General features: G+C 49.8%; 1 long non-coding RNA gene across 1 annotated transcript; it reads left to right on the plus strand.

Moving 5' to 3' along the window:
• The first annotated feature begins 14,885 nt into the window (after positions 1-14,885).
• On the plus strand, positions 14,886-24,408 carry LOC310882156. The gene is made up of 3 exons (XR_014572828.1): positions 14,886-15,794; positions 15,935-16,145; positions 22,571-24,408. It is a non-coding gene; the product is annotated as an uncharacterized lncRNA (long non-coding RNA).
• Positions 24,409-26,330: the final 1,922 nt, after the last annotated feature.

A 26,330-nucleotide genomic window follows, 5' to 3' on the forward strand; every position in this document is an offset into this window, starting at 1 on the left:
TTGGAGGAAATCTGTTATTTTATCAATGCACCAAACCGTTAGGAAAAAAAAAAAAAAAAAGATTTTGTCTGCTGATGTGAGACGAGCAGGGAAAAGGTGTTGGTTTTCTGTTAAGTTACACAAAATGCCTCTGTGTTGTGGGCATTATTTTCTCCCTGCTGAAGTAAGTGATGGAGGTGGCTCTGGCTCTGTGGTGAGCAGGAGCTGGGGGGCAGCAGTGGGTTCCCCAACCTGCCCCCCTGGGACAAGCCTCATGCCTGGCCCTTGCCTCACCTGGAGACCCCAGGGCCGAGGGCAGGTGTGCAGCACTGGGCCACCAACACCCGATTTGGGCTGGGTGTGTGACAGGAGGGTGGCAGGGGGCTGACGTGTGCCAGCTGGGGGCGGCGGGGTGCTCTCACCCAGCAGGGGCATCGTTATGGGGGAGGCTCATCGGGGGGTGGTGGTTGTGTCTCAGTCGCTTGCTAGGGGTTGGCACCCTGCTTCTTGCATGTGTGTGGGGATCTGTGGGGTTTTGGTGAAACGGGCTGTGGGGGAGCCCAGCGGGGTGCCTGAGGGGAGAGCAGCGCTGTTGAGCTTCCTTAAAACATAAAATCAACAGCTAAATAATAATAATAATAAAGGAAAACAATATAAAGGAAAATAAAGATAGAATTAGAAGATAGATTAAATTATCAAATAAAAAATGAGAAAATAAAAAAGATAGAATTAAAAGATAGAATAGACAAATAAACTAATAAAAAATTAATAATAGTAATAACAAAAGACTAAATTAAAAAAAAAGAACAAAATAAGAAATAAAAAGAAAAAAAATACAAATAATGATAGAATAAAAAGAGAATTATAAAAAAATAAAAATGCTCTTCTCTCTCAGAGCATGCAGCTCTGTGAGGGCACCTCAGGCAGAAGCGGAGGAGCAGGAGGCAGGGGACAAGGGGAAGGGCTGGGGCTGGGGCTGGGCGCTGCCTAGTCAGGGTGAAGCAACTCGGTGTGGGTGGAAGGGAAGTGCCTGGAGCAGCTGGGCTGTGCTGTAAGGGGATATCTGCGTGTATGTGTATGCATATAACACACACACGTGCTAAACGGCATGTCTGTGCCTTTCGGCTGTGGGTAGGTTCGACTTTTTGCTGTTAAAGAGAAAATGTAATATTAATTCCTCCTAATTGCTTCCTATTAACTTGTCACTGGCATATAAAACATCATCGTTTTCACAGGTCCTTTGAATAGGACATATAGATAGATAGATAGATAGATAGATAGATAGAGATAGAGATTTCTTTCCCCACACAATAATAAAATAAGAAACCAAATTTCCTTCTCCTTTTAAAACCAGCTTCAAGGCATGGTGGCTTCTCTGGAGGTACAGGAGTTTCTCCACAGGGTGTCCCAGGCAGGGCAGGGACCTCTTGACACAAAACCAAGGCAAATCCCTTGTGAAGACGACTAAAAGCATCTACATAAAATTCTTTGGTCGCCCCTGATGTCACCATCTGAAACCCATAACATCTGAAAGCTCACACTTTCCAGAGTGATTACATCGGGTGCAATGAGGTAAATGGCAATGGGGCTGACACAGCTTCCCCCAGTGTCACTGCTGCTTCTGGCTAAACTGGGAGCTTGGAGAGAAAATGTGAAAGCTGGTGGGGGTAAGGCTGTGGTTGTTGGTGGGAACGTGTGTAGGAGCCAGTTTCTAAAATGAGGTAATGCTATCATCCCTGGTATGTATTTAAAAGATATACATTTTAAAATGTATTATATATATAAAATAAATTTGTATTTATATATAATATATATATAGGGAAGGCAAGGGAAAAATATATATGGGGAGAAAGTGTGTGCTGTTCAGGCTTTTCCAGCTCCCCTGTGCTCTGGGAATCACAGAGGCTGAGGAGGCCGAGGACTGTGTCCTCCTGGGCCTGTGGAGGCTGTGATGCTCAACCTGCTGGCTGGCCCTTCCAGCCAGCTTCTCTGCTTCTCTGCCCTTCCGAAGACCGGGGACCGGGGCTCAGTGCCATAATCCGCCCTGAAAATCAACCCCTCTGGCATCAGGGTGTGAGGTGGGGAATGCCTCGTGCCGCTGGGCTGTCCTGGCGCTGGGCTGGAGGCTGTGTCTTTCCTCGGTCACGGGTGCATGCGGAACCTCGCACCCCAGCAGGAACTCTTGGTTGAGACATGAGACGGACAGGAGGCAGGCACACGCTCAATGTTTTGTCAGCCTGCGAGATTCCAGAAGACAAAGCCCATTTATTTCCTCCAGGAGAGCAAACCTTCTCCGTTATTTGGTTAGTTATTGCTGCTGCATAGCCGGAGTGAGTCAACTGAGGAAGACTCACCCTGCTTCCCCATGGAGAACGGCCTTTGTGGGTTGGTTCCTTTGCTTTTCTTTTAGTGGCTAATGGGTCAGACAAATTGCTGTCCCCTGGAATTGGTGGCTGAGGAACAAATGGTGTTGAAGGGAACCAAAAGCATCTGGGCCGAAGAGGCTGCATCCTTGGGTGGGTGCTGTGAGCAGCCCCGCTCCTCAAAGGCACCATGGTCACTGATACATGGGTTAACCCATAAAATGATACCAGTTATTGTTGATACCATGCATGCATTACCTTCTCTCTGTGCTTTTCCTCCTCCTTTTATGTGTGAAAATAAAGTTTTTAGGATGGTTTTGGCATGTGGGGCAGGAAGTAATGTGTGTGGTTTCTCCAGGCCTGTGCTTCATCTGCCATCAGAAAACAATGCATACAGATAACAAGGGTTTGTAAAGAACCAGCTGTGGAAACAGGGCCTTCCTGGTTCCGACAAGTTTAGCAAAATGCTGGGCGCTGAAGGAGGCAGCTGGGTGCGGGCGGTGCTGGGCCTGGGGCTGGTGCTGCCTCCCCACTGCTGCTTCCCCTGTGCTCCTGTTCGGAGGAGCTGGGAGCTCAGCACCCCTCAAGCCAATAAACCCACTTTTCCCTGCAAGTGGCTTCAGACTTTTTGAAGGAAAGGTTTGACAAGTTCCCTTGGGAAAGTGTTTGAAGAGTTGGACCCTACAGTGACTAAAAATATTGCTAATGGGGAGAGCCTATGGAAGCTGTCAGCTCCAATCAATGTCTTCATTTCCAGGTAAAAAGAAGTGAACTTGCATGACCAGAAAGTTGGGGCCAGAGTTAATAAGGGCTTTGTTTTGCAAACCTCCCCTGCTTTCTCCCCAGGCTCCAGGATCCTTACTTTAAAAAGAAACCACACCTCTTCCATTGCTGGTGTCTTCTGTTTCACAGCAGTCAAATCCAACTCGTGAAACAAAAAAGGGAGTTTTCATCTCCCAGATGAACTCCTGGATCCATGGGGTCTGCTTGGTGGAGGATGAGATGTGCCCGTGCCCTTGGTGCTTTCCTGGCCGGGAGGAGCTGCAGCTCCTCAGGCTGAACATTTATTTTAATTTTTCTGAACATTTATTTTCTTTTTTTTTTCTGTGCCCCTGCCCGTGATCCCCAGTTGCCCTCTTGCCTTGTCTGTCTCTGCGTTGCTGGCTGCAGGCACTGGGAGGCTGGAGGCAGGGGACTCCCCCACGCTCCTCCACTTGCAAGCAGTGTATGCAGGAGGCTCCTGTTACCTCTCTGAGATTTTTAGGAGCTGAATATCTTCCTCTGTAACACATGAAACTCAGGATAAGCCAGTTGCATACACTGGGAGCAAACAAAATAATCACCTATTGGTGGCAAATGTCTTTGCCCTCCTGTACCCCATTTCTTGGTCTGTAGAGATAACGTTGTCCCCAGCTCTGGCATGACAGGCAGGATGCATGGGACTGCCTGGACCAACTGCCTTTTAATTCTCTTTTTCCTATCATTATTTTATTTTTATTTCTTGAAATTCACTGCTGGATGTCCAGGAGAGGAAGCTGTAAGGACAAGCTCCAGCCTCTGAGCCACCAAAACAGCTCATGGGTGCTGTGATGCGGGGAGGGCGGCAGGGGGCAGGGGCTGGGCTCAGTGCACTTGGTTTGTACAGCTGCGAGCAGCCTGCACCACCCTTTGCCAATGCCATTACATTTTGAAAACCTGGGATTATGCATAAAACCTTCCCAGAGTCCGGTTTGTCTTTGGTCTGTGCATCACACAAGCGTTTAGCACTTATGTGCGAGGTTGATAAGCCAAGCTCAGGGTTCTGAGAAGGCAAGCGCATTTTTTAAAGCCCTTCAGACTGCTGCTGCCCCAGGACAGGGGTGCGGCCATGTTCTGGAGCCATTTACAAGAAGGCATTGAGTAGGATGTGGCCCCTGAGCAGGAGACAGACTTTGGTGTATTGGGGGCTTCCCTTCTGTGTCGTGGCGGCTTTTGCCCGCACCGGGGGGTAACAGGGAAGGCATGGGCTTCCAGTGGAATCTGGCATGATGAAGAGCACCGGCCCCTGGGTTTGCAGCCCTTTTTGGTGTGGTGTAGACAGGGTGACCAGCTCTTTTACTAAATGCTTTCGCTTGGCAGGGACTTGGCACCTGGGCTGGAAACTTCCATTCCCGGTTGCAAATCATCAAGGCGCTGTTGATCAGATCTAATGAGGGAGTAATTGGTTCCTGCTGGTAAAGCCGGTCATCCTTGACGGTCACTGTGCCAGAAGGCAGGTGATGTGGTAGAAAAGGGAGTCACAGCTGGCACCAGCACAGTGAACTCACCAGAGCTGCTTAAAGAGGATGCTGCTGCAGCCGCCCTGCTGCTTTGCGTCCGCTGTGCCACCACCTCGGCCGGGGCTGCTCTCAGCAGGAGGAGGTGACACTCCTCGGGCTCCTTTGGGTGGTGTCCTCAGAGGGGGCTGTGCATGCAGAGCTCCTGCTGCACTGGCTAACCGGAGCTGTGTTTTGTCATCTGTTAAAATACCGTCCAGCTCTTGGGGTTGCCACGGCAACCGGATATTTGCTCATTTGTATTTCTTGAAAATTATTCTCGGCTGTTGATTGCGGTGTTTGTGGAGCTGCCTGTCAGGGTGCCGATGTACCGGCACTTGTCAGGGCTGTGCACGAGTGACTGGTATGGCTACAAAGCACATTTCCAAATGGAAACTTTGCTGGGGTGTGACGTGTGTTACATCCACATCCCCCTGCCCAGACCGGGTAACACAACCCCACGATCAGGGTGGGTTTACTCTGCTCATCCTGTCTGAAGTCTGCTCGTTGTATTGTGAAGTTGCTTGGGATAACAGTAAATCCAAGTTGCTGGAGACCTTGCTAAGGAAAGGAAAGGGTTTGCAGGAAGAGATTTCTTTTTTGCATTCTGTTAGCATGGAGAGGACTGCAATAAAATATCCTCATCTTGGTGCACTCAGAGGTCTGGGCGTGCTGCAGGGTAGGAAGGTGGGGAGGCTTAACCAGGAGGCAGGTTGGTGGATAACCATCACCTGTGTGATGGGGACAGGAGCTAGGGGCTGGAGGGTTATTTCTCAGGGGAAATAACCACCACCTTCAGCTTCCAGAGTGCCCGAAGGCTTTGTGGTCTGGGAAAGAGCCAGCCTGGATTAAATGTTCACTGATTTTCACTTGGTGGTGCAAAGCTGTGGAGCACCAGGGGAAAAAGGTGCTGCAGGACCAGCTCCAATGTTCAGAGGTGGCTGTTGAAGGGGATGGGGAAGGTGTTCTTATCCTGAAGAGGAAATTAATTTGATTTGGATGCTGTTTAGACTCAGTGGCCATTGGTTCATGAGAATCAATTTATCCACAGTCCAGTGGCAGTTTAAGAGCTCGGTGTTGGTTGTCAAGTACTTGTTTAACCGAGAAAATCCACTTGCCATTAATTCCTCTTTTATCTTGTTGAGATAATTAAATTGGGAGGTAGGACACTGCAGCAGGTCTACAGACAGAGGTTGTTTTGTGTCTGCCTGAGGAGGGAACACCCTGCCTGCAGCACAGGGGCATCCTTTCCCCATCGCCTCCTCCCTCTGGCTGGACCCATGGATCTGAATTTGAGGGCAGAGGGAGGGGAAGGCAACAGCAGAAGGGAAGGATAAAGCAAAGAAATGTGAGTCTTGTCATCAGGGCAGAGGGCAAATGCCCTCAGGAAGGGGTTGTGGTCTTTGTTAATCTCCAAAGCATCACAGAAAGTCATGGGCCCAAGTAACTGCTGAATGGGAATGATGAATGCATTCATCTAATACGGAAAGTTACCCTGGATTTAGCTGGGTTGTGAAAGCGATTACAATTCTATAGTAGCAGTAAGATTTATGGCTATAATGAAATCTTAAACGCCAGCTTTGTAACCTGCCCTGTTATCATGCGTTAACTCCTCACAAAGGCTGTGCTGTAGCTGTGCGGGGGAGCTGGCTGTCATTTTGCGTGTAACCCATCCAATCTCCCCTACATACTTGTGCCGATGAGGATTTCTGTATTATTTATCACCCTGGGCCCCACATGCATGCAAGCAGCATCACACAGGAGCAGGGAGCAGCTCCTGCTTGAGTGAGTGCAGGCAGAAACACAGGCAGGACACCGAAAGGGCTCGCTCTGATTTGACATTTTTGCGTGTATTCAGCATCTACCATTAACTCTTCCTCTATTGCATATTATTCCAGAAACCTGGGAACCTCAGCTACCTGGGAAGGTAGCTGAGAACCTGCAGGCATCCAAAGCATCGCTGTGCACATGGTGCCTTCCACCCCAGGGGCCACCAGGACGGGACTTTGGGAAAGATGGGGCAGCTTGTGGCTTTGGGTGAGGCAGGGCGAAGTGATGCTGAGTGACACTCACAGTTTCTTCCATTCCTGATTTTATTTTTTTTTTTTAGCATCCAGCCCTACAAGGCATGAAATGCCTCTCAGGGTGGGGATTTTAGCTCTAAAATGGAAACACTGCTAATGTCATCCAGCAGCACCAGCCACCCGTCCTCTCCCCCTTTGCCTTCTCCATTTTCTGGTTGAAACTGAACAAATCCCTCCCAAAAAAGCTGCCGTTTTCTTCAGATGGCTCAGTGCAGTGAATGACCCATTTTTCTTCTCAAATGAGTCATGGATCCTCCTATGAAAGATCTCATTATTAATATGCCATTTGGGGAATATATCTGAATTTTCCGGCAGTGGCTATGTCTCCACTCAGTGACGGAGCCTACACAATTAATGGCATATGCTAAATGGCTGCGCCCCATTGCAACTAAATTGGTATCTATGTAAGGGATTTTTTGAAGGATAGATTGCTTCTTTTATTTATTTATTTATTATTTTGAAATTTTTTAATGGGCACTTTTAGATGCAACATGCTTAATACTTGCATCCCTAGCATCAACACGATTTCCTCCAGCCACTTTTTGAATGGAGTTCTGGATGCTCAGAGCAGGAACCCATGAGAATGTTAATTAAGTACCACTTCCACAACTGCACTGTTAAGTTAGTTTCAGCTGTCACCGATGACTTATTGAATCTATTAGAGCTTGCACTCTGTACTTCTGGCTACCCTTTTTTTTTTTTTCCCAAGTTTCTTTAAATGATTTAGCCTGGAGTCCCAAGAGGTTCTAGTCACATCAGATTTGTCCAGGCAGTGGTTCTGTATGGAGATAAAATCCACTCCACAGGGTGGTTAAATCCACCTTTCGGCATCTCAGGAGAAGTGAGATCCCCCAGGACAGGACAAGAAGCACCCCAAATACTTTATTCAAGGTAGAACCTAACCTCCTGGAGCTCACCAAAAGATACACGGTTTGCCATGAGTGTTTTCTTGCTTGGACTCACTGTTAAAAACACAAAATCAAACCCAAGCCAGCGCTTGCAGCACAGCTCCGTTGTCACCTGGGTGAAGCAGAAGATTGGGATGCCAGGATGGAGAGCATCGGAGGTGGCTCTCATGGGGTCCACGTGTTTCCTCAGGGCAGGGAGGGAGGCAGAAGCCCATCAGCAGCCATGTGCCAGCTTTGCTGTCAGATGGACGTGGTTGTGCACCCTCCTTGAGCGCATGCTGTCACTCCTTGTCTCCATCCCAGGGTTTTAAAAAAACATTGCCATATGTCGCGCAAGCTATAGGCCACAGGAAATGAATCATGGCTCCCACTGCTGAAATGAGGCTGCCTCCAGCCTGAGTCTTGTCATCACCAGTAATATATGATCTTTATGGGCAGCAATGGGGCAGTCAGACCAGCACCAGACCAGCACCGCAGTCAGGCCAGGAAGGTAACCCTGGAAGAGTGGGGTCATACTTGCAGCATCTCTGGCCACCTATTTTCCTATTCCTTTGCCATCACCCAAACCGTTATGTGACCTGAATCTGGCCCAGTGGCCTCTTTCTGCTCTGTGAGGACTGCAAGACTAGGTGTAAACAAGACCCTATAGCTGGGAAAGGGCCAGCCAGCGAGTAAGCATGGAAGTACCCGGTGTGATTGTCAGTCTGCAGTTTGTGACTGGAGAACAAAAGCAATTTTCTCTCTTGTTCTCTGAATTGCCTTTGCAATGATTTATTTTATTTAAGTGGTTTGTCTCCGCTAGCTGATTTTGGGAACTGGGTTCTCCACTAAGGACAGTTTTTTTTCATGGAGCCCAATTCTGCACTGATTTACTTTGTGCCCCTCCACTGACTTCCCTGGAAATACCCAGGGTGTCAAATAGTGCCAGACTGAGAAAGGCTCCTATCTGCATCCTAACGTGATACTAAGTAAGCAGTTTGAAAACAAAGCCTGAAATCACTGCTATTAAGCCATGACTGCTGCTGGCCTCTGCCTGTTCTCGAAGGTTATAAATTGCGGCAGAGGATAACAATTTTCCCTGCTGGGGCTTTCTGCCTCCCCAGAAGGCTGGGTTCCTGGGGAACCCATGTTTATCCCAGAGGTCTGCCTTGGCCCTTTTGGGGATTAACGCCCTTGCAGCCACGGCAGGAGTCACAAACTTATGCTCTGAACATGTATTTCAGATGCAACACAAAAACTGCTAACACATCCCCAAAATCCAGGGTGTGGTGCCCATCACCTGCAGGTGCTGGGGTGGAGGTTGGAGCAAAATTGCTTCCCTGCAGCTTTTTGTTAAGCAAGCAGCTCAGCTGCCTGGTTTGTGTGAGCAATGCATCCCCGAGCACCGCCAGGACCAAAACGAAATGCCTGCCCCTATGAGTGAGGCTGAGAGACATTGCGCTTTCATTTTGCAAGGGACACAGTACGGATCATGTTTCCCGTGCAGGTTGCTGTAATGTTTGTTGCTGCCTGTCCCCTAGCAATGCTGCTGAGCTGTCAGCCGGGTTTGGCAGAGCAGTGCTGGGCTCTCCTTGGCTTTGCTGCTCCTCTGGGCAAGGCAGCATCCACCCCAGCCTGGTCACTGCTGGGAGCTTAGTGTCCAGCAGCTTGGGCAGCTCAGCCAGCATGGAAAATGCGGAGAGCAAGGAGGGGAAAGGATTACCAGTGACTGTGCGGCAGTCCTGCTCGCTGCCCATGCCTTGCCTGGCCTGGGGAGTGCTGTCATGGAAATTCAGCTCATCTGCAAGGAATCAAGGAGAAAATACTACACATAGTAGGCTCGGGATGTTCTGCCCCCTTTGATTTACAGTTAGTCCCAACCCCAGGTTCCTGATTTTGTAAAGAAAATCTGTGCTTTCAGCCTGTCTTTCCCCATGTGCATATGTACACTTGTATGTATGTAAGCCAGAGAGTAGCAGTTCAAGCTGTGACACCCTCACAGAGCAGAAAACCAAAACTGGAGCTGGGTGTAAGGAGCAGCTGGCATGTGACAAGCTTTTACTCTGATGAAAATGTCTGAGGCACCTTCTTTAAGCCAAAAGCCCCAAGGCAGCACTTCCCTTGGTGCCAGGTAAGGTGGCCACAACACAGCGGTATTTGTGGATGGAAACCCCTTGCTGCTCCTAATTAGTGATGTCACTAATTAATTTGTCCCAGGTGCTTCTCTCCCCAAATTTCCCACTGGTGCCAGGGGGCTGTTTGACTGAGGAAGGCGGTGCTCTGGTCCTGGGCACTGGCAGTCACCTGGCAGAGCCATGCGGGTAACAGGGGGTTTGCAGGGGCCGGCCGGGAAATGCTCAGCAAATGAGTGAAGCAGATTGACACGAGAAATGGATGCAGGTTAGGAGGAGGGGCAGGGGAAAGGCAAGTGGAATTAATTGCATTCACAACTTGGGGTGGATTTGCCACCTTGGGAAAGGGGAAAATCAAAGCTGAGCATTTTCTCTGTCTGCCACTGCACCTAACCCAGAGGCTGTGCTGGGAGCCGCACCACGCAGCGTGGCAGAGGATGCAACATCTCCTGAATGTCAAATCAGGCTGAGGGCAAATCCTGTTAACGTTTGAATTTTTTCCCTTTTTAAAAAACAATAGTAAAAAGGTCAAATAGCACTCAGAAGACCAAGAGCGAGTCCTTTCCTGCAGCTGCCTGGCTGGGCAGCCCCGTGCCCGCGGGGTGCCGGTGCGGACGCCCACGTGCCCGTGCCATCGTTACCGCTGGCTCTGCCACCAGTGGCCGTGGGTAACACCAGCCTCGTCGCTGCCCCTCGCAGCCCACCCAGCCCTGTGGCCATCAGTAGGTGAGATGGGTGGACGTGGCGGCCGCTGGGTTGGTCTGGAGCTGTACACATGTATGTGCATTTTTAGGGGAGAGGGAGCGTTGCGGCGGCACATATGTGAGAAAGTGCTGCCATCTTTTGGCTATGCAAATCAGGTGAGGCGTGGAGGAGATACACAGGAGTCCTGCAGCTACTTGTGTTGGCTGGGAGACTGCTGCTTGTGCGCCGCCTTGCTGTGTTTGGCGTGTTTTGCCCGTTATCCCCATGGCCATGTGTTATTCTCTTTACCGTGTGAAGTGACCCTGGGGGCAGAGACCCTGCCCCAGGCCCAGCGCTGGCTGGGGGGCTCACCAAAATGCTCTGTGGGGGCTCCACACAGCCCTGGCTGTGCCTCCAAGCAAACGTGCTGTTGTGTGGGACCACCAGCGTCCCCTTCCTTCCAAGCAAAACGCTTCACCAAGTCCCTATCCTGGTGTTTCACCCCAATGTGGATAAAGACTTTGTGTAAAACTGGGAATTACTTGTTGGATGATGGAAACTCCTGTTTGGTGTGGCGGCACATCTGGCACCGTGTAACAAGCATTTTCCCCTGGGTTTGTAAATGGAGTTTCCAACCAAGAAGTGAGCGCTGCATGGTACTTGTGCTGGCTGCTCTGTGTGTGCTGCCCAGGGCTGAATGGCAAATACTACCACTAAGTACAACAGACTTCAGAAATGAATTTTATTGCCCCCCCCAGTGATCACCAGAGACTTCACACATCCTGCTCTGCGTCCTCCCTTCCGTCGATAACCATGAGCCCCACCAGCTCCATTTCTCTCAAAGAGAACAGGTTATGTATGCTTTTACAGCTGCAGAGGGTGCTCGGTGGTGCAGCAGCCTTTCTTCTTCATTCATGTGGTTTCAGATAGCTCCTCTGTGGTTCTTTGCTTTTGAAAAGGGAAAAGAAAATGGAAATCATTGAAAAAAATATAAATGAATAGGGATGTGTGTAATAACAAGATAAATGGTCATTTGGATGGGCAGGCTGGTTTTCCCTGCAAGTAAGGTTTTATGGCTGTGGCTCATCCGTGGCCAGTTTTGCTCAAATATAAGGATCATTAGGTTTTTCAATTTTATAATTGCAAAAATAAGTCTTTTATAAGAAACATTAACCTTGCAAGTACTTCTTGGACAGAACATGAGCATGGCTGCTGATGCGGACTTGCAGTATCATGGCCAGGACTCTCCAGGCATAGCTGAAGTCATTGCCCCTTGAAAAACTCCCTCCATCCATACTTTTTGATGCTTACACCTGGATGGTTGTTTTGAACCTGTTAGTACTTAAAGCTGGAATAGTTGCATTGCACCCTTCCCATGGGGAGGCTGTTCGTGCTCACACAGCACTGCTGTACGTGTTGAAGTGAGGATAGAAAGGGAGAGGAGAAGAGGACAAAGGGCTAGCCAGGAACACAAGCCCCTGTGACGCCACGTGGTCACTGCAGCAGCTCCTGATTTCTTGGTGAGCAGTGGGGTTGAGAAAGGGCAAGCTGTGATGAGCTGCCGTGGCTCATTCACACCCATGGTTTTAGGAGATGCTACTTCTCGGAGGGGAAAAATATCAGTGTCTGAAAAATAATGTTTGAGGACTCAGTACGCTGAGGCTGAGCACCAGAAATGTGACCTGACAGCTCGAGATGAGCTGCTGCCCACGCTGCAGCATGGTGGTTAGATGTCTGAGGTCACTTTGTGCTGTTTGACCCCGTCCCTGGCCACGATGTGCTGGCAGCGGTGTTCGGTCCCCTCTGCAGCTCCCTGGGGTCGGGGTCCAGCCCGGCAGCTGTGACAAAATACCTCGTCCCCCTGTTTGGGGAGAACAGCCGTGAAAAAACAGCCCTGAAAAGCCATCGGGAGCGTTGACTCCGTCAGTCACCACTATGGTGACAAAGCTAATAATTGAGCAGCTTCGGGGGACAAAAGAAAGGAAGAAAAATTGCCTGGGGAGATGAGAAGGTCAAACAGTGCCAGATATTTTGTTGATGTAGATGTGATCCATTTGAACGTGACATCTCTGGCCGTGACACAAACTGATTCCCCAAATACGTGGCTGTCAATATATCACCTTTCCAATGCAGAAAAACAAATTTCAGCGATGCTGAACTGAAAGAGGGAGGGGGATCGGGGACGTGCTCAGAGCTAATATCCCATCGCTGAGGATATGAATGCCGAACAGGCACATTTCAGGCTGTTTTTCTTGCCTCTGCCCAAATCAACAGCGGTGAGTCATCACGGGCAGACGTTGTCAGCTGCCATGGCGTTCGCAGCGTCTCGCAGCGCCTGCTGCCCAAACCCGCTGCTTTCCAGCGCTGCTGGCAGGAGCAGGGCTGATTCTGGCCACACTCGGCACCAAAAAATCTGTTGGTTAACTGAAGTGTGGTTTCAGGAGCCAGAGACCTTGGGTTTTATTTCCAGTTGCAAAGCAAGCAGTGCCCTGCTCCTGCGCAGGGATGGGAGATGGGCAGAGATGGGGCAGGGGAGGGAGCCGGGAGCTGCCCGAGGCTGGCTGGGCTGTGCCGCAGCACCCTGTGGCCTGGAGGCAGGGTGGGGAAGCGGGGACTTCTCCCAGTGGTGCCCCAGGATGCGTTTGGGACACCTGCAGGGCATGGAGGTGCCTCATGGGGAGAGCAGCAGGGCTGGACAAGCCTTCTCCTCCCGGCCTCCTGCACTCCAGCGGGGACCAGGGGCTATCAGAAGAGCTGCAGGGGGTGGATGCGGCTGAGCAGCCCTTGCCGAGCAGCATGATGTGATGTAGAGGGAAAAGCAGAAAGCCTCGGTGCCTGTAGTTGTTTTCCAAGATCGAACAGCGCGGCCGAGCAAAGGTCAGGCGGTGGCTGGAGCCGGCTGGCGGGCTGTGCAGTACAGGTGCAGGTCGGTACCCGGGGCACGGCCAGAGATGGCAAACCATGATGAAACACGCTGGCAGGGCACAGTTCGGCTCGCTGCACTGAGATGTATTTCAGTAGCTTTGTCAGGGTTGGTCGAAATGCCCTTTTGCCTGGGAAGTCCTTGTCTCTGCAGCACCTCTCCGTCTCCTGCTGGGAAACGGGCTTGGCTTTAAGGGAGCAGAGCTGAAAGCTGCCGGGCACAGCTCGGCTTCTGGTCTGTGGAAGCACTGGTGCTGTCTGTGCCTGCACCCCCAGCAGAGCTGCACAGCCCAGGGTGCGGGGAGAAGGCGTCTCCCCATGGAGAAAGTGATGGGCTGATGTCCCCTGCTTGGGAACCACAGAGCTGGCAGCTAAGCAGGCAGGTGTCTCCTGCTCACGCACAGGCTCCACTCGCAGGAGATAAGGCTGCGTCAGAAGAGGAGACGTGCAGCAAGGCTGAATTAGCAAGGAGCTTGGTATGCTTTAGGTCTGCTGGTTACTGCAGCCTCAGGAATTTGCTAATTAGCTGTGTGGGACAGCTAATTATCTTGTCAGCCAGTCAGTCAAATAGTGATTCAGTTTAATCACACTTTTCTTATTTCTAAGCATGTTGGGCACTTCGGCTTCTCCCTGCACGCTGTGGTGCTGCAGCCCGTTCACCCAGCACTGCACGAAGGTGCCCTGGCATCCACCCGTGGTCCCGGGGGTGACACTGCACCCTTGTGTCAGAGCAAAACAGGACAAAATGTTGGGTTCAGGTTACATTTTCCTTTAAAAAAATATATATTTTCTTTTACATTCCACAGGACCCTGACTTACATCTCAAGGATGGAACCAAAAGACAAAACTCAAGCAAACAAGCTTTCAGCCTGCTGTACCAGGGTGGTAGTCTGCAAGGGCCAAAGCTAGCTGGAAAATAATAGCCCAAATATTTTTAATGAGAGACGTGGGTCTGAACCAGCTGTACAGAAATTTTTGTGTTCAGCAGGTGGCCTGGTTACCTCTGTCCCTGATCTCATCAGTCTCATATGCTTCCCACGGGCGTAAGTGAAGCTGCATGTGCTGGATGAAGCAGAAATTAATAGCTGGAAAATACATTTTTTCCACCTAGTTGGTAAACATTTTAGTCTGTGGGCTTAACCCTGCTCTGAGTAATGCCAAAGTAAATATGAAGTCTGTCTGGTGTGTTAGAGCTGCCCCAAGTGTAACAGGATGCAGTTTGGCCCCACATCCAACAAGGGACCCATGGCCTTTGCAGGAAAGGAAGCCCTGAACCCATGCTGCGTTTTCTCCCACATCAGTGTAAGAATTATTTCCCCCTCCTCTACTGAGCCAAGGGAGAGGGGAGTGACTTACATTATTAACGAATTGAGTCCTAATGAGGCTAATCACCAGCTAATTAAAGTCCTCCTATTAGCTATCCTGTGTTGCCTTGCCCTGATGAACGGCATGGGGAGTTCTCCAGCTGAAACAATTTCTTTGGAATACATTCCAAAATTAATTTAATATACAACGTCTGCTGGGACTGGGTGAGTCAGAGCACCGTGATGGGACTGTGAATGTGCTGCAATTTATTTGTACTGAAGTTTAAATAAGATTGATGGAGCCATAAAAATGTTATTGAAGAGACTTCACGGTGGAGCCTAGGGGGGAAATAAAGCCTAGCAACAGGCTTCTGATTTTGTAGCATCCTCCCACTGTGCTGGAGGGGTGCAGTGGTGGTAGGTCCTTTTTGTGGCTGGGTTTGGGTTTGCAGGGAGCTGTGGACAGCTGTAGGCTGGGGTGGGCCTCTGGGACCTGTGCACATGTATGCGGAGTCACCAGGAGAGCACAGGTGGCCCGAGGAGCTCTGGCAAGTAGAAGTTTATGGTCATCCTAATGCCTCTTATTGGCAAACACCTGGAGAACTGGTCCTAGGAGTACTTCCTTCCCTTCCACTCACTGAGAACCTGAACATGCCCTGATGGTTAAAGGGTAAAAATGCCTTCGACCAAGAGATGCAGGGAAAAGTTGCCAAACTCACTGCTCCCTTGAGTCATTTTTCAAAACATCCCAAGGCCAGAGAGTTCAAATCTCTTCCTGTATTCCTTGATACTTTGATAATTCCTTGATTGGTGATAAGACAGCAGAGCAGAAGCCCTTTGGCTGCCTGGGATGAGTCAAGGCTGTGGCAGGCAAAGGCAGTTTGGAGCAGACACCAGCAGATCTCGGCCTGCTCAATTCAGGTCTTGTGGGGAGCAGGACATTCAGAGGCGGCCTCAAGGGCTCCACAATATCTCTCGGAAAAGATCACTCGCATTTGTAAAGAAGAAACCACGATGCTTGTGCTGCTGGCAGAGGTGCTGGGGAGACCCTTTGCTAGAGCAGCTGACTGCAGGTGGGGAGTGAACCTCTGCGAGGTCCCTCCGGCCGCCCTGGGACTTCTGCTCCACGGTGCTTCCACCTCCAGGTAGGAGGGACGGGGCAAAAACCTGCCTGTAGGTGCCGTGCCTGAGTTCTAGAGAGGCTGTTTTTTTCCTTGCTCTAAGGCTGTCCCTCCAGGTCCCATTTTCTCCCCTTTCTTGCCCTCCTCTCCCCTCTCCTTCCCAGGTGCCGGTGCCCCTGTGCGACCAAACCCACGAGGGAACCAGGCCAGGCTGTCCATGAGACACAAGCGCTTCTGGAAGGAGAGCAAAAGAAACTGGGTGGATGGTATAATGAAAGTACAAAGGATTATTGGGTTTGGTTTGCTTTTCAAAGAGTAAGAAGCTCTTTCAAGTGTGCTGGGCTTCATTTATCACCCAGATACAGACCAGCACAGGCAAGTGCATTTGCAGTGCGAGATCTCTCGAAAGGTTTTCTTTGTACTTCACAGCTGGGAGGTATCAAACCCTCGGCTTTTTACCAAGCAATCAGAGTAACCCATGAAGGGGAGCAGTGAATACATTCATGGCAGCAGCAGCTACAAGCTGGGCATCCTGGTGCCACCCCACGCGTGACACTTGTCATGTTGTCACATCAGTGACAGGGATGGGTGATGAGAAACCTTCTGTAAAATGTTTATGGGCATTGTATTTTGGCTGAGCCCTCCTTCTGGGTTTGTAGAGAGGTTTTGTGAGATGGTGCATGTGGAGTGAATAGGTACAGGGCTTCTCACTTGGAAATCTCCTTCCAAGTGCGCTGAGATCTCAGTGTCGCTCTGAGCGAGGCAGGCCCAGGGCACGGCAGGATTTCCAGCCTGGATGTCTGTGTCATGGCCTGATAAAAAGCGCTGAAACAGGATCCTCCCGACTCTCCCTTTGAAACCTCGTGAGTCAGAAGTATGTTGACACATACTCATTTTATCAAAGCCTGGTATTTGTTTCACTGGCAGTGTTGATGCACTAGAGGCGCCGAGATCAAGCGCTGTGTGTTAATGGTGGGCTTGCTCTCGCTCCCACTGGAGGCAACGCTGGTATTTGGGAGATGAACGCACACCCACGCCCGGAGTATGTTTGCTGAGAAATTTATGGCCCTTTCCACAGCTCAGAGGTCATTTCCTCTGCAAGGGGTGTGAAAGTTTCTAGCTCTGCTCTTTCTACTTTTGTGTGTGTTTTTATGCTCGGTGAGGAAGTTGTTGGGAAGAGCGGGCAGCCAAATGGCCGGTGCCAAATTCCGCACCTTGTTCTCTCAGGAGAAGCGATGGAGCAGGAGAAAGCACGACAAAGGTGCTTGCTGGGGTTCCTGGAGGCACTGGTCTGTGGCTGTCTGCATGGGGGTGGCACAGGACCTGCTGCTTGTTGGGGTGCTCATCTCCCTCCGCTCCTTTGACCATGGGGCTCTTACTGCTGTCAAGAAGCTTTGCTTATCAGCTCCCTCAGGCCCCCGTTTTACCAGAAAGTGGTATTCGGAGGAGAGAAACGTCTGCGTTGCTGAAAGCAGCAGTCATCCTGAAGCGTGGGTGGTGGCTGCCCGGACTTTCCTGTTCCTGTGGTGGTGTAGCGAGGAGGAGGAGGATGCCCAGCGCCTGCGAGGAACCGGCCCTCCCTGCCCACAGCTCCCGCCACAGCACCATCCTACCCGCCACAGCCCTGCAGGGCAGGACAGGTTCTGCCAAAGCCCCAGATGTCATCTCTCGTTTCCAGTCATGTGCGTGGTTTTGTCAGTTTAATCCAATTGCTCCTTGTAACATCAGATTTGCTCAGGGCAGCCTTTCCCATCCAGGCACGGATGCAGCAGGGGTATCCCTGTGCCCTGCAGCATCGCCAAAGGCTGCCGTGGGGCTGCACCCGCCTTTGGGCACAGGCTGGGGCTGGATGTTCAGAAGCAGCATGTCAGAGGCTGCTGGCCGTGTCGGGGACCGCTGTCAGTCCCTGCTGCCGGTCCCTGGGGATGCCCGGAGGTGCTTGCCCGGGCTGCGGGCGGCAGCAAGGAGCCTGACGTCACCGCTTCGGGTGCTCATGCTGTCTCGCCTGCCAGAGCCTATTTTTAGAATTATCTCAGAAGTGCCTCCTCGCCAGGGTTTAGTTGCTTAGCAGCCGCCTCGTGGCTGGCGTGATTAGCACGGGAGCAGGCGGTTATTAATGCACATGTGCGGAGATTACCTTGCGGTTTCCACCATTCAGTCGCCGTCCGAAAATCTAGCATCTCGCAGGTGTGCAGGGCTGGGGATGTGCTTTTCGGCCTCCATCCCACCTTCCTTGGGTCTAAGTGTCCCCTGTCCCGTGCTCACCCCTTAAGCACAGCAGACCCCTTTCCTCCCTGCTTGGGGCCAGGCATCAAAACAGGGCTCGGGCTCCAAATATTCCTCTGGAAGTCCCCAACCTGCAGCCAAGAAAACACGAAGCACAAAAGATTGGCAGGATGCTCTGTTTATTCTTTAGTGAGCCATTTTACTTTCAGATCATCTGTTTTCTCTGACATATATAGAATTGCATGTTTCTCAAACTGCCTACCAAGATTGCTGGTGTCTCTGGGTGGAATTATGTTTGTCATAAAGTTGGTGATGCTCTTAGTCATAATAGGGCTCTCAGAAGACAAAGGGAGTTATTTTCTCAAATAGAAAAGTTTGGTACCTAAATTATATCTGCCCAAATTGATTAAATCAGATTGCTGAGCCACAGATAACCTTATAAATACATTAAGCTGAAGAAAAAAATCTTTTAAGTCTCCATGCCATGACAGACTTCTTTTAAAGCTAGAAAACCCTGAAATGAGTTACGGTAGGTAGAAAGGACTTTTAGGGACAGGTTTCCAAAATGGCAGGAGCCCAAGATGATGTACCGCTGTGAGCACATCCCAGCTGCTGCTGGCAGAGGAGTCCAAGAGCCTTGGGAAGCTCCTGTTGCAGCACTCATGTCTCAGAGCATGACTGCAGCATTCAAATCCAGGCCAGGGATCAGGTTCCTACACAAGGGAGGTGATCTCTGAAGATCTCTCCCTGTTCAGTCTCACTGTGTGTCTTATGCCCAGTTCCTCATCTGGAGCATCTCCAAGTCCCTCCTGGGCAGCAGGCAGGGATGAGAGGTGGGAGCACTGTCTCCCACCATGAAAGCCCTGTGGACATATACGTAATCCTAACGGTTTAGCACAAAAGGCAGAACCCAAGTATGAATTTTACCTTCTTTTTTACCTGCTTTGCCATCTCAGTCCACAGATTAGGTCCTATGTGCTTCCAGAAAGCCATCTCACCTCCTCCATGTAACTAAGAGTAATGGGCCACCAGCCTTGACAAACATCATCCAGGACCAAGGTGGGGACATGGCAGTGGGGCAGTCATGCCTTTCCTGCGGGTGATGGTGACACCAAAAGCCTTCCCTGTGCCCCCATCACTACCCAGCTGGCTGGGACAGAGCTCATGCAGCTTGAGGAGAAGTGAAATAGAGTGCTGCACCAAGGGGGAGGCGTGTCAGTCTGCTTACAGTTGGCACTCTAGAGTAATCCTTCATCACTTAGACATTAAATGGCAATTCCTGAGCTACTGGAAGCTCAGCGTTTCAGGAATATCAATCTCCCAAAGTGTGCTCGAGTGACGGAGCTGTTTCTTCTCCCTTTGTCCTCTGTGACCGAGGTGGACAGCGGGATGCAGAGGCAGGTGCTGAGCTGCTTTTCCTGTCCAGCCCCAGCAAAGGTGAATCTGGCAGGCCAACGGCCCCAGAGCCCAGGCCACAGCCATGCATTTCTGCCTGCAAAGATGGCATAGCATCGGATAATGTGGGACCTGAGCTCTTGGTGCTCTGTGAGCTACAGCTGCTCTTTTCCCCTGCCCATCACGTGCCACAGCTGAATCAGCCCAGCCGTCTGCACAGGCGTGCCCCGAGGTGATGCTGGAAAGGTTACTCCTTGGCTTTTTGCTCCTGTTAGTCACATCGGTGCCGGTGCCCGTATCGATTATTTTCAGACACCACACAATGTTAAAGCACCAAGCTGGAGCCCCTACACCCTGGTGCAGCAGCGTGGTAGGCGCTTCGCTTGCTTTTCTTCAAAGCAGCACACGCGATCAGGCCATGTATTTCAAAAAAACAGCCCTCACTGGGCCTTTTCCACATTTTTAATGAAACACTTTCTGCATTCAAATGCCTCTTGCCTCTCAGCTCTGTGTGACAGAGCCTTTGCTCTGCCACCTCCTGCCAGCTGGGAGAACATGGGTGCCGGCCCTGGGCCTCGGCTTTTCTCTTGATTTTGAAATCCATTTGGAATAAGAAATAATACTTAGGTGTTTGAGGGCAGAGCTTTATCCTACTCCTTGTTTGCTTAGTGCTTTTTACTTTGGCAAGCACACCAAGAGTGAGAAAGGAAGTGAGTGTTAACATTCGTCACACATTTTGTAATATTGCTTATAGAAAAGTAAATGCCAAGTGTACATATGCCATTTTATAAATAAACGCTTCTGGCAGGGAAAGGAGTTTTGTACCCAGTTAGGTGGCCTTTTTGATGTAAATGTGAGGAATGTGTGGTAATATTTGGCCATCTGCTGATGACAGCAAGAACTGCATGGCATAGCAGTCCCTTCCTGCTCGCTTCTGAGGGAGCGGAGGGTGCTGGGGTGGGCAGGACGAGGGGTCCTGGGAGCAGGTGCCCGTGGAGGTAACAGCATCTGTGGGATGACAGGTGAACAGAAGTCCCTTGTGCTTCCCCTCTGGGCACAGGCTATGGGATAGCAGGGATGGGAAGAAGGTGGAGGATGTTTCTGCTTGTGTCCAAGCCCTGGCAGCACTGATGCTTGTATTTCTGGGGCTGTGGGACATCCTGTCCCACGGGGCACCATGGGGTGTCTCAGCACCATCCTAGCTTCCTGGCTTTCCCTGTACATTGGGGAAAATGGGCTGAGCTCTGACACCCTTGAGCGGGAGGGTGATGAGGAGCTGGGCTGAGGGCAGAGCAACAAGAACCATACAGCAGTAGTGCAGGCAAAATTTGCCCAACTCCACTGAAGAACTGAAAGGAATTTGTAAAGGTTTAGTTGCTGGTTTTGTTTTGCCTGTGGCCGCTGTCCCATTTTACATGCCAGCATGTCACATAGGCGAAACCCGGTGCTATGCCCTTCACGATCCTTTCCTGCTCTCCTCCGATCATATGTGTGCATTGCAGGACGTTGGCATTGTGTTTGTACAAAATGGGCACATCCCAAAGGGTCCATAAGGGGATGTGAATTTACAGCCTTCCAGTGGATGGAGGCAGGTGAGCTTTGGCAAAATCTGATTATTTCATCCTCCTCCCGTTAGAGGGAGCCTGCAGAGGTTCTCATCCCTGCCACCCCAAGGTACCAGGGAGGTGAAAAACGAGGACTTGCCTTTTACACCCACACAAACATAACGGGTCAGGGAAGGTTTCTAGAAGAGATAGACCAAATAATAACACAGCCATTTTCTTCAGAACTTTCCTACTTTCCTCAAATCCTTCTCTGCTTAATTATTCCTGAATTTTCTCAGCACGGCCAGCATTTTGCCCTGAAAACCACCCAGCAGAGACGGGGGCACCTGGCATGGGTTGCACTGCCTGTCCTGCCCACATCCATCACTCCCTGGGCTCAGCTGCAGGCCGTGAGCCACAAACACAGGAGCACTCCTGCAGCCAGAGCTGGCACAGCTTCAGGGAAGGGGACAAGGACATGGCAGGGATGCTGGACTGGAGGAGTTCAGTAGGAACATGGTCAGTGGGCTGGCCAGCACCAGGCGTTTCTGGTTTGAGGAGCAATTTTGTGCATTGCTGCTGGCTTTCTTGGGGGCAGAAGGAGAAATCATCATCATCTGTCAAAAGTTACCACCTGAAGCCCCTTAGAGCTTGGTTGAGCCCAGGGTCATCCACTGCTGCACTGAATTCATGTCAGGTAGGGGTGCTGTTGTTGTTGTCTGTTAAATATGTGCATTTAATTCTTTACTTTCAACTTTCACCAGTTTGAAAACTGCTTTTATATTTGACAGGCAGCATGTTGGCTCACTTATGCTCGTTTGCTTTCCAACTCTTTTTTCGTTTAACATTTCTCATCGTCTCTCTGGAAGCTATTCAATCCTGCACCCTGTGACGGGGCAGATCCTCAGACTTGGAGCTGCACACTTTGGATGGGGGTGTTTGTTCAAGGGCTTTTAGCTTGGCTTTTTCTGAAGATGTGAATGACTTGAAAAATTTGGATCCAGATGCTGTTTAAAATGAGCGCAGCCAGGAATGTGTTTTGTTCAGAGTTCCCTCTAGTATGAAGAAGTTCAGCTGGTTTTCCTGTGGCACTTTATTGTCTGTTTGTTGCTTTTTTTCCTAGAGCAAAAATAAATGTTGTATATCAGAGGAATTGATAGAGATATCATACAGAAGAGCGAGGTACCTGTGTCAGAGCTACAGGATGTGTCTGTGCTATTGAATAGAGCTGCTGGGACAAATTCACTGTCTGACCTCTGGGGATGGGGTTTTCCTTTTGAGAAAAAAACTGTGCAATTCCTTTGCCCTACTGCTGGGTGGAAAGCTGTGCATCCTGCCTTATCACAATCTGTAATCCTAAAGGGGAATCTTCACTTGTGGCTAAGATCAGCCTGCAGCCTAAGAGCATTTGTGCCAATTGTGTTCTGATTTCCTCTCTCATTTGGTAGTTTAATAACAGCCTGGTCGCATTTAACCCTGCTGTTACACTTGTCACATCTGGTACAGAACGAATGTCTATCAGTTACAAAGCCTGAGATTAGGATACTCACAAATACTTTATTTTAATCTGAGTTCATAGTTGATATAATTAATGTTCTCCTTTCATATTTTCTTTTTTATTTTTATTTTTTAAAGAAAAAGCTCTGAAGAACAAGGGGAAGAGAAAAGGTAGTTGTGGGCTCGTGTTAGCGATCCCAATGATCACTGAGGTCTGCTTGAAATAGAACCCCGTCTGTGCCAGGCTATTTGGGCCGTGTTGATCTTCATGGGATTTTTCTAGCCTCAGGAAGAACTTGTGACTTCTGAAGGGCATGAGCAGCCCCCTGCAGGGAAAGGTGTCCTGCCTGCTTGTGCTGCAGGGAGCAGCTGAGCTGTATTTCAGGCTATTGCTCTCTGATCCAGAGGTGGCTGCACTGCACAACAGCAGGTGAAACCACAGCGTGGAGAACAGTGAGGTCAAACTGAAGCCTACGTCGAGGCACTTCTTGCCATGACACAAATGGTATTCCTCACACAACATGGACAAAATCTCTTCCAAGGCTTGTGAAGGCTGCCAGCCTTGCACACCTGGATGAAAGGCATTAGGAAAACCTCGCTGATTTTTCAGATGCGCTGCCTTTTCTGGGACTCGCTCTCACGCTGAAGGCACTCTGAGACTCTCTTCCAGTGGTGTGCATTTAATTGGCTTCACAGGCAGACACCTCATGCGATGCAGTCTGTCTTGCTGGCGGCTGGTGACATATTTTGCCATTGTTCTTTTTAATTTGGCAGATCAGTGTCTGCATGCGGTGCCCAGCATGGCCAAAGCCAAGGCACTGAGACACCTTGGTCTCTGGAAGAGAAACTTCCTCCAGGAGCAGGGGCAGCACTTGCAGCCTTGTGCTAATTACAAAACGACTTCTCTGTGTGTGTGCAGAAATGGAAAAATATGCCTAGAAAGGTAACAGGGATTAACAACATTGACTACAAGAAGATGATACATTGGATGAGCCCAAAGTCAACGTGATTACACTCTGCACTGCACCAGCAACTACATCCGTAGGATGAGGCCCAGCTCTCACTGGATTCATCCCTGCACCTTGGTGGCCCTCTCCCCCTTATGGGGGCAAACTGTGGCCCAAAATTACCTTCCAATGTTAGGCAGCAGCTGGCCTGGAGGAAGGTACAGCTCCTCGGCAGGCCTCCTGTCCTAGGAACCAGTTGCTTCTAGCCTAGAGATTATTGGGCCCCGGGTTTTGACCTGATTCCCCTTTTCTTTTTTATTTTACTTTTTTTTAAATTTCATCTGACTGCCGGTTACAAAGGTGAAAAACCCATCTGCTGACATTACTACAGAAAGATTCAGAGATTCTTCTTGGTTTCCAGGGAATACTGAAATCCTCAGTGCAGGGTATAGTCAGCTGGTGAGAGAGGGAGAGGGAGAGCTACTCAGCTGCCCTGTGGGATCTGCAGTCTTCAGCTAATAACCAAAGTAGGATATAACAATGGAATTAATTTTAAATTGCCTAAACAATCAAAGGGCCATTACTTCTTTTAATTACAAGAAAGCTGGAGGAATTAAATATGATTTAATTTCAATAAAATTTCAAGCTACCCAACTATGATTTTTATTTATTACAAAAGTGACAGAATGTTGTGCTATGCGATATTTCACCTGCCTGAGAACACTGTGCTTTATTTATCCTTGCCATTGACGTGACAAACCATGGCATGGACTTTTCTCAATACCCAGCACCTGCTTGAAGAATCAAACAGGGACTGACACTTTGTGTTTACATTACAGCCCCAAGCTTGCATGGCAGTACCTGTTCCCAGTGCCAACATCCACTGAGAACCCAGCACCTCTTTTTTTTTGTTTTGGTATCAGTTATTAACTACGGTTTTTAAACGCACAGACACACACCCCAAGTATCCTAGTCCCTTGCAGGGCATTGCTGACTGCAGGGCATGGCAAAGGGATGTGAGCGGGACATTTGGGCATGCCTGTGCCATAAAACCTTAATGAAATCTGGGGAAGTGGGGAGGGAAATGGGAACAAAAGGAACAGCTGGATCATTTGGTTGCTGGAGTGCTGCGTGCAAGCTGGGGAACAGCACAGCTGTAGAACATTTTTGGCTTGCTTCTTCCTGCTTTTTTGCCTTTGTAGTTGGAGTTTATTTTTTAGCTAGTATTTTTAGCATTATTGCGGTTCGGTAGTGTTTAACCTTGCTGCTATAATAACTGCTGCAGAAATTGTCAGGGGGGAATTTATTCTGTCTTCGTGAATATGTTTGTATAGCATGAAATAAAGAAGGCCCGAGGCAAGTTATTGAACAACAAGGAAAAGGCAAAATATTGACTCACCAATTCAGTAGGCATCATCTGCCTAGCATGCTGAACAAGGCAGGGTTCCTATAGAAAAATCTCATTTGATCATGTAATTAAGGAATGTCTCATAAGGCAAATAAACAGGAGGAATGCATATGATTGCAGGGCTTATAGTAAGCGTGGCAATTTTTGTATACTTGATTTTGCAGCTTGTTAACACACAGCATCTCTGGGTAGGCAAAAGAACTGACATGCAGACACACACATATTTCCAAGCGGTGTAAATGGGTGGTTTCATCGCTGATGTTAGCGGTTCCATCTATTCTCGTCTCGGTGCTTGTTGCTTTTATTTAGAGTAGCCCCCGTACGGCGTCCTGAGTCACCGTGGCAGGGGAGGACGGGAGGATCCAGCTTTAGCTTCTCGGTCCCATGCCTCGGTTGTTGTCAAGGAGACCTATCTCTGGCATACATCATCTCTGTGGTTTCTCATCTTAGCATGCTTTTCCATTGCTATGGAGACTATCAAAAACTCATTTAGCAACTCCCAGCGCCCCACTAGGGATGCGTATTTCATAACTCACTGCTCAGAACGTGGAGTGCTGTTTAATTTTTGGCCTCTCACCTGCACTGCCCAGCCTGGCTCCACAAGGGGCCGTCTGTGCTGAGACCTTCTGAACCGGTACAGCACAACTCGAAGGGCTGGGCTATAAAAGGGTGGCTTCAGCGGGGCCATTTCTGAAACTGGGACAAACCTTACATGTGGAAGGCATTCAGAGACTTGCCCTGGCTACTCGGCATGGCTATCCAAATACAAAACCCTCTACAGGTTGTCACCTTGTGTTCTGCTGAGCTCCCGTGCCGTTGCTATCTCTGGTAAAGAAGCCATTGCAGACGAACGAATACGTGTTTGCATGGTGTAGGAGAACTGTAGGACTGGAGACACTAAGGATTTCCTAATCATTCGTGTTGGGAGCATGTAAAAACAGGAAAAGTTGTTAAGGGATAAGCTTCCAGACAGCAAGAGGGACTGAACTTGCTGGGGTAATAGCAGAGAAGCTTGCGGACTCAAGGATCAGGGCAGAGAATGCAGGTGTGATGGTCCTTCATGGATGCCACATGAAGCAAAACAGGGAAGCAAACCAATGAAAGTGCCAAGATGATGGTGTAAAAGAGTGAAACAGAATGACTCTGTAGGCTGATGTTGCAGGGTAGGAGAGAGGGAGGCACGCAGCAGGGCTGGGGCATGGGGTACGCAGCGGGATGAGGATCTGCTAGTTGGTTTCACCAGTTCCCAAGACTGTCAGCGTCCTGATGCTGCAGGCAGAGGCTGCACCCTGCTCAGGGCAGTGTGTGGGGTAAAAAATCTGTAAAGTTGTGGTGCTTTGACCCCCAGTGAGCAGTGGGGCAGCTGCACTGGAAGCAGCAACAGCCTGGCAGGGGCTGGCTGGAGAAACCTAACTGCGCTGGCAGCGTGCACTTAAACCACTTTGGCCCATAAGAAAGCGTAGGCTGTTACTTAGAAAACCAAGACATAAGTAAAGTTACCATTTGGGGTTTACAGCAGCTGATATTTAGGAAAGCAGACACT

Source organism: Anser anser, assembly GCF_964211835.1.
Source record: "Anser anser genome assembly, chromosome: 15".
Lineage (NCBI taxonomy): Eukaryota > Metazoa > Chordata > Aves > Anseriformes > Anatidae > Anser > Anser anser.